Source organism: Euprymna scolopes, chromosome 42, assembly GCF_053919585.1.
Source record: "Euprymna scolopes isolate OS-2025 chromosome 42, ASM5391958v1, whole genome shotgun sequence".
NCBI lineage: Eukaryota > Metazoa > Mollusca > Cephalopoda > Sepiida > Sepiolidae > Euprymna > Euprymna scolopes.
In genome coordinates this window covers 14,751,457-14,760,178 of record NC_136523.1, presented here as the reverse complement: position 1 = coordinate 14,760,178, position 8,722 = coordinate 14,751,457, and positions in this window count along the sequence as shown.

Sequence of the window (8,722 nt, the reverse complement as noted above, 5' to 3'; positions counted from 1 at the left end):
ATGCAGGTTTCGTATATATTATTATAGAGTCAATTTTTTTATCGATTCTTATATGTAATAAAGTTGTGATTTAAAAATTAATATATCCATATGACTTGGGTGCTTCAGCTATAATCGAAACCGAAACAGAATCCGTTAACTGGCGTTGCCCGGTGGTAGCACACACACACACACACACACACACACACACACACACACACACACACACACACACACACACACACACACACACACACATATGCATGCTACCACTAGGCAACGCCGGTTAACGGGTCCTGCTAGTATATATATATATATATATATATATATATATATATATATATATATATATATATATATATATATATATATATACCCTGTTAATTTTCTCCATATCAAAATCCTACCCTTTACTGAGACACGAAAACATCGTCCAAAAATACATATACTATCATATTTAATGATTTTAAATATAGACTTTATAAAACTATAAAAGAACTTGATAAATTTATTAAACCAACTCAAAAATCACAATAACCATTACTAATTAAACGTAGGGATGTGGCCATTGTATAAATAAATATTTCTTAGATGTGGAAACAGTACTCCATTTTAGGACGTACTTGGCCGTTATACAGATAGTGGATAGCATCGGCAGTGAGATGCCTACTGGAACGGTAGAATGTGCTGTCTACGTGCTTCTCTTCGTCAGAGCTTTGTTCGTTTTAATGCTACAAGTTTTCTCGAACTTTTTTTTTTTAGACTGGGTTACTCCTTTTGAGAGACGGTGAAAGTACAATTGCTTTTACTAGCATAAACACTTCCGTTGCGATTGCGTTGATAAAGGTGGCTTTGTTGAAAGTCGTCCATGATGCTCCACCCCCATAACCCACCCTTTGGCTCTTCGTGTAAATTCCCAGGGGAGCGGAGGAGGGGAGGGGGGGGGACATAAAACACGACACCTCAATCTGGGGATTTTTCAAAGGGTCCCGGTCTTTTGGTGGGAGAGGGCGGGGCAAACCGATTAAGGATTCTCGAGGAAGTGGTGGGTGCGTGGGTGGGTTCCGGGATGAATGGTTGGCACATTTCTATTACGGTCGGTGAAGAGAGATGAACACGAACACACACATACACACACACACACACACACACACACACACACACACGCACGCACGCACACACACACACACACACAAAATTTGGTTTCGCTCCGCTCTGAATGGAATGCCGATGGAAGAAAACTTTCAATATGAGGCAAAATTAACTCCCTGTTGGCGGAGTAAGAACCCTAAAGTATTTTATTTCTTTCATTTATCCCATCGCTTCATTATCTAATTTTTTTTGTTTTTTCACAATTCAATTTCTCTATCTATCTATCTATCTATATATATATATATATATATATATATACATACACACACATGTATATGTATATCTATCTATCTATATATATATATATAAATATATTTATTATTTCTTTACTATAATAATTAAGTACCTACAGACACTAGTGTTTCATCCTTTCGGGATTCTTCAGTGCAGGGAGGTTGTCACGATTACTACCAGTCGAACGATTCGAACCCCGCGACACGAGACATCTCTGGCTCGATTAGCGGAGGCCGTATCCATTCGGCTACCATTAACCGTGTGAAATAGCGTTGAATTTTAAACATTTTAATTTAAATGTTCATTACGTCAGACAGACAGTTATCAAATCGTTATACAATGATCTACGCATAAGAGCTAAATTGACCGACTTTTAATTCAACTGAAAGTGCTCAACGATAAGAAACGAATTTCTTAAAGGGGCTGTCATAATTATTTTTTTTACTATGTACGTATTATGGACCATCTTCTTCCAATTACGGGATTTACTTGGATTTTACTTGTTCAAATGGAAATTCTTTTAAATTTCTTGAAGTTTTACATTTGGATTTTACCGTCACTGGATTTTATATCTTCCACCAGACTATCCATTCATGTGTAATCACCTTTTTCTTCACCATATTCCCTCTGCTTCACTTTTTTGTTTTTGTTTTCAAGTAAGATCTTTGACTTACTTGTTGTTTCATCAAATACTTCTGCATGCAAAATCCGATCCCGCATTTTGCTAATTCCTACCCTCTGATGAGAAGGAAAGTATTTCTTCGAAACTCCGCAGATTAAGGACTATCCATTTATCTAGTGTTTCCTTTTCGGATTAAATATGTTTTTAACTCATTTCAAAGTGTTTTTAACATATTTTATTAACTGTTTGCTCATATTATAAGCTCTATTTCCTATTTGGTTTTATGGCGCTTTACATTTGGTTGAGATAATTTTATAAATATTATTTCTTTGATATTTATAATATACTTTAATTTTACCATCTTGGATCAGTTTGGTAAATTTAATTGTAATTTGTATTTTATATGTACGTATATATATATATATATATATATATATATATATATATATATATATATATATATATATATATATATATATATATGTCCGTCAATCAATCAATCTATCTATCTATCTATCTATCTATCTATTTCTCAATCGAGATGCAGATGATCTACCTTTTATATTTTTAAAGGCACTTCTTCATTACACAGACGGCGCCATTGTTACGGAGCGATAACTCTAATTTTTTCTTAATGAAATAACACGGCAAATAGATAACAAACATGTTTTTCCGTACAGAAAAACATTTATTGCATAAAAATGTATCAATATATAATCGTAAAAAAAACATTTATTTAAAACATTTGCGTAAGAAAATATAATTTTAATAAAACAATTTTTGAATTAAAGCAACATTGGATTTTTTTTCAATATTTGCCGCGTTATTTGACCAAGAAGAAATTGGAATTATCGCCCCCTAACAATAACACCGTCCGTATAATGTCGAAGTGCCTTTTTAAATACCAGGCAGACATTCGAATCTTCCAAGATGGTGGAAAGTATTTGACTTTTAAGCAACTATTAAACAGCTTTGTAAGGATAGGAGCCAGTTCCTGGTTGTAAATTATTAATTATTACATCTGGAATGTTGTAAGGATCAGTTGTGATGATATCCAGCTTCTTGATATGTTTACAAACATCGGATATTGCTGTTGGTGTTTTTGCAATCAACGAGGTGGTCGTGATTCTGGACGTTGGTGGCCTTGGTCACAAAGAATGGAATCTGCAGCAAAATTCTTTGCGAAAAGTTTGGAGAGACGTCCTCAGGTCCATTAATTATCGTTGCGATAGAGGTACAAGACCCGGTTTGTTATTTTTGAAGTTCATGGGAGCCAAGCCTTTGACTGGCTATTGTACATTAAATGGAATAGTCGTAAGACTTTTAGCGTTTTTATGACTCCTTTGTACTTTTGCAATTAGCTCGCGGTTTGTTTACAAACAAACGTTTGAGCCCTCTACGAGTGGCGGACGGATGTTTATTTAAATAGACATTCGGACAGTTTAATTTCGGCCACCGATTCCGTAGTCAGGGGGTAGGACTGCCGACTGTCATCACGACGGTTCTAGGTTCGATCCTCGGCTTGGGAGAGGTGTTAGTCTAGCGGCACTGATGAGTTGTGAAACAACGAAACAGGTCTCTATGTCGATGACTAAAATATATTTTATATATATATATATATATATTTGTGTGTGTGTATATATATATATTTGTGTGTGTGTGTGTATATATATATGTATATATATATATATATTGGTAGAAAATCATCAATCAAGCACGTCTTACAGTGGGTAGTCATAGTCTGTCAAGACTGAAGGAAGCTATCATGTATGTAACGATGATATAAACAAATAGATATAAATGCACACACAAACAGATGAATAAAATTATAAATAGGGGAAAATATCTTTAGCAAGTACGTCCAAGGAGGAAGTACTCATGCCACATCTGGGCAGGAGCTGCTAAAAACAGCCTATCCTGCATTGACAGAGTACAAAATAGACTTCGTGGCTTAGTAGGGGATGCCATTTGCTCTTCCCTGCAATCTCTAAAGTACTGTATTTTCATTGTTCTTTATAATTGTTTCGGACAATTTCAAATTTTATATCGTTTGAAAATATTCACAAGAACAGCCTCTCTTCAGACGTTGAGAAAAACACTTTTTAATGAACGATATGGGATCCATTTACCTTTTAAGGAAAAACTATGTAATAAAAAACCTACCTACTTTTCTTCCTTCAGAGGTTTTTTTTTCCGTTTTCCGTTGGCTGAGGATTTTATATATGTAGCTATTTTCGTATCTTTATTTTTAAAAAGTTTCAATCGAAAAAAATTTAAACAAATAACTTAGAGAAAAATAATAAAAACTTAAATTAAGTGAACACATGTAATTGGTTGCAAGGATAACTGAATAATCGGTTGAAACTTAAACTTATTGGTATATGAACAATTACCGAATTCTCAATTACATAAACAGAGTACAAAATAGACATCGTGGCTTAGTGGGGGATGCCCTTTTCTCTTCCCTGCAATCTCTCTCCCACAGAAGACACGTTGCGAGTCTGTCTTTGTTTTATCGTTATTTCCATGGCAAGTGCTCGTCTGAGCTCCAATCTCTGCCCCCCCCTCGCCACGAAAAACACACGTCTAGCTGAAACCAATGTCAACAGTTTTACCCATTCTTTATCTGTGCCTAAACAAAAAAGAAAATTCCATGAGCAAAGCTTCTTTCTTAGAAGTGCACGCCCGTGGAACTCTCTTCCGTTTGCCTGCTTCCCACCTGACTACAACCTGAATGTCTTCAAGTCTAACATAAACAAATTCCTGATGAACCGCCTCCTTAAGTAAGACACTTTAACAAATCTCCATTACTAACGATTACTACAGTATTATCCCATTGATTAGTATACACGGCAATAACCATTATCCCCGAGTGGTTTACGGGCCTTGATAAGTGGTGACTACCATGTAACAAAGGACATGGCATTTCGAAGCTAGATGCTTCTCATCAAAATAAGGTTAAAATGTATGTATCTAAATACTTATGATTTTATCTGTTATGTTTGTGTGTGTATACGTTCATATCTATTTGTTTACATGGTTCCATTTTCGTTTGATTAAAACCGGTTTTCTTTTTTTTTGTTGCAGACCATCTACTAGTCGGCCAGTTGTGTGAACAGGACCATTGCCAGCACACTCAAAATATAAATCCGAAATGGAATCAATTCGTCTGTTCTAGGTCGACAATTTTATCTGTATATTTTTTCATTTCATCTACGTATAACTATATGTTTATGTCTCTCTCTCTCTCTATCTCTCTCTCTTTGTATATATATATATATATATATATATATATATATATATATATATATATATATATATAAAAGTGAAAGTGTCTCTGTGTGTATCTGTGTATCTGTGTGTCTGTGTGCCTGTGTACATTTCACTACGCAATATCTCTGTCAATTTTTAGTCTACAGACTCGAAATTTGATATGCAGGGTACTGAGATTTGGAAAAATCAATGTGATCGGTTTTTGGCCAGAAATTTAGAAATTAAGGGGTCAAAGTTCAACGATTTGACCTTTTAGAACTCTACCAAATTCCTCCGACAATTTTGGGTCTACGCACTTGAAATTTTAGATATAGATTCCTTAATAAGTTTATTTGAGCCCAAACGAATAAATGTTAAGGGGTCATAATAGGGGTCAAAGTTAAAAAAAAATTTGACCTCTGCGGTCTCTTCCAAATTACTCAGACAATTTCTGGTCTAAATATTTGAAATTTTACATAAAGGGTATTCAGAGATAGGGCAAGCCTTTTCATCAGTATGTATGTCTGTTTGCATGTCTGCCTTAAATTTTCAATAGAGGCGACTGATTTTACCAAGATCAGTATCGTTCTAAACTTCGATCTTTCATACGACAAATATCGAACAATTGGGTAAAAACATTAATATCTTCCCCTTCAACTAGGCACTTTTCTACAGGGGGGGGGGTAACTTTTTTTCGCCGATATTTTTTAAAGTTATCCTCTCCTTTAGTTTGTCTTGCCTTAATTTAAAAAAAATGTCGGTTCCGGTTTGGCGGTGGTCGTAACAGCATAAACGTTAGGTATTATGCTAGTATGTCTATAAAAGTGAAAGCGCCTGTGTGTGTGTCTGCGTACATTTCCATACGCAATAACTCTGTCAATTTTTAGTCTACAGACTCGAAATTTTATACACAGGGTACTGAGATTTGGAAAAATCGATGTGACCGATTTCGTCCATAAATTTGGCGAGTAAGGGGTCAAAGTTTAACGATTTGACCTTTGAGAACTCTACCAAACTCCTTCGAAAATTTTTGGTCTAAACACTTAAAATTTTAGATATAGGTTCCTTGGACATGGATCTAACTTAATAAGTTTATTCGAGCCCAAAGGAATTAATGTTAAGGGGTCATAATAGGGGTCAAAGTTAAAAAAACTTGACCACTTTTTTTGTTTGCTCAGCATACACCTCCAAACACCCGGGCCACGCCGGGCCGAAATGCTAGTATCTATCTATCTATCTATCTATCTATCTATCTATCTATCTATTTACGTTCTTTTCTTCTCTCCTTTTTTTTTAAATTCATATTCTTATCAACAATAGCCCATAAACAACCCAAAAAATCTCTCATATGCGATCACTTAAAGAGCGCTGCTCCCACAAGTCGACCATCCAACCGAAAAAAAAAAAAAAGAAAATTCCCCACGGCCTCACTTCAGATATAAACGAGATGGAAAACCTCGGAGCAACATCCATAAACCGGGGCACATCCAGCCCTCCACAACGAAAACAAAACAAAACCGCGGACTCGCGCCATCTGCATGGAATCCACCTAGCTCCATGATGAGACCCGCACGTCGGATTTATCCGGGTATCACGGTAAACGGGTGGAAGATGATAAGGGTGGTGGTAGGCCAATCAAATTTCCCCAGGGTCCTATAAAATTAGTTGATATTTAATTTAAATATTTTCCGGTTAACATTGTGCAACACGATCTAAATGGTCACTGCGTTCATACAGATGTATGATTTAGGGTTAGGTTTAGGGTGGTTTCAGGAATTTAAAGGTTGAAATCTGGGTGTGGGACAACAGCAGCTTATATTTCCAGATTTTTTAAGAGGAGGGTTGATGATAATTTGGATTCTTCGGACTATTGCTTTCATTTTGAGTATTATTCTCACAATTTTTCGGTCGATGTAGCTTTCGACCTTCTTCATGTGTATCTTGTCGAACTTGGGAACCTGCATGGAATTTCGAACGGATCCCCTTTATTTAATCCACGGGCGGTAGCATGTTCTTGTTCCTGCCAGCTATGCTCGGATAGAAGTCTGAAGTAATTATCACCATGTGCTGTGGCATAATGGATAAATTCCTAGATAAAATTCCGTTCTAAGTGACACTCTTCTGGAAATTGACGGTTCAATCCTCCGTGCAGTGGATACTAAAAAAAAAAAAAAAAATTGCGAATTACTTAGACGTTTATGAGAATCTAATTTGGAATAAGCTGTCAGATATAAAGTTCATTATATCTTGACTTTAACCAATGTAAGCAGGCACAAAAGTGGTGCAAAACTGTTCTGTTTGCGAAATAATTATTACTCGCTATGGAACTAATTTTGTATATATTATTATATAAAAGTCAGGTTGTACGTGTGTGTATGTGTGTGTGTGTGTTTGTGTGTGTTAAGTTCTTTCTTCATAGATTGCGAAACGACTGAGCCTATCTTTTGCGAATTTCACACAAATCTAATTTATATGTCTGGCAGTGTTCTTAGATATGTTTTGTACAGAAATTCATCCAATAAGCATCAAAATTAGAAAAAAGTCCGACCTTAAAAATAGTATTTTTTCTCTTAAAAATAATTTTTACATTTTCATTTTCGTGTGTGTTTGACTCCAGATCGATGGTTGTACTTGGAGAACTCCCCGTGGAGTCAAAACTGATAAAGCTTAGGATTTGGAATATTTTACCTATTCTTTGGATTTATCAGACTACTGTGAATTCGGACAAAAATTTCGAGCATAACCCTGTATTTACTTCACGGGAGTAGCGTGCTCTTGTCCCGTCAGTCATGACTGGATAGGGGTTCTAAGTAATTCGCAACTGTATTTTTCGGTCGCCTACACTGAGGATCGAACCTTCAACAGAATATCACTTTTTAGAATTGTTTTTTTCAAGTACTCTAACCACTGCGCTATGGGTACGGATTTTATTTGTATTTCTAGTTGTTAATAGCACTATTTATTACTAATTATTATATACTATATTATTATATACTAATTATTATATACTAATTATATATATATATATATATATATATATATATATATATATATATATATATAACTACTTAATTTACTCACATAAAATTAATATACGAAAGTATAGATTTATGCGTAAACTTTAAGTATTTACTTCAAAAGTGCTCAATACGTAGGTAGAGCTAGTTAGTAGGCTGAGGAGTCCTAGAGTGGATGAAACGTCGAATATTCAGTGTAGCTTAATCGCCATATATATATATATATATATATATTATATATATATTATATATATAATTAATGTATATCTATACACATATTAATGTTTTTTTACTTATTACTTGTATATATTATCATGGAATCTGTACTAGAATTGTCCGCAAGGACCAGTCGCGCAGTGGATAGAGCGTTTTGAAAAATCGATAGTAAAAAATGATATTCTCCTGAAGGTTGAAGGTTCAATCCTCAGTGTGGGTGACCGAAAAATGCAATGGTTGACGGAACAAG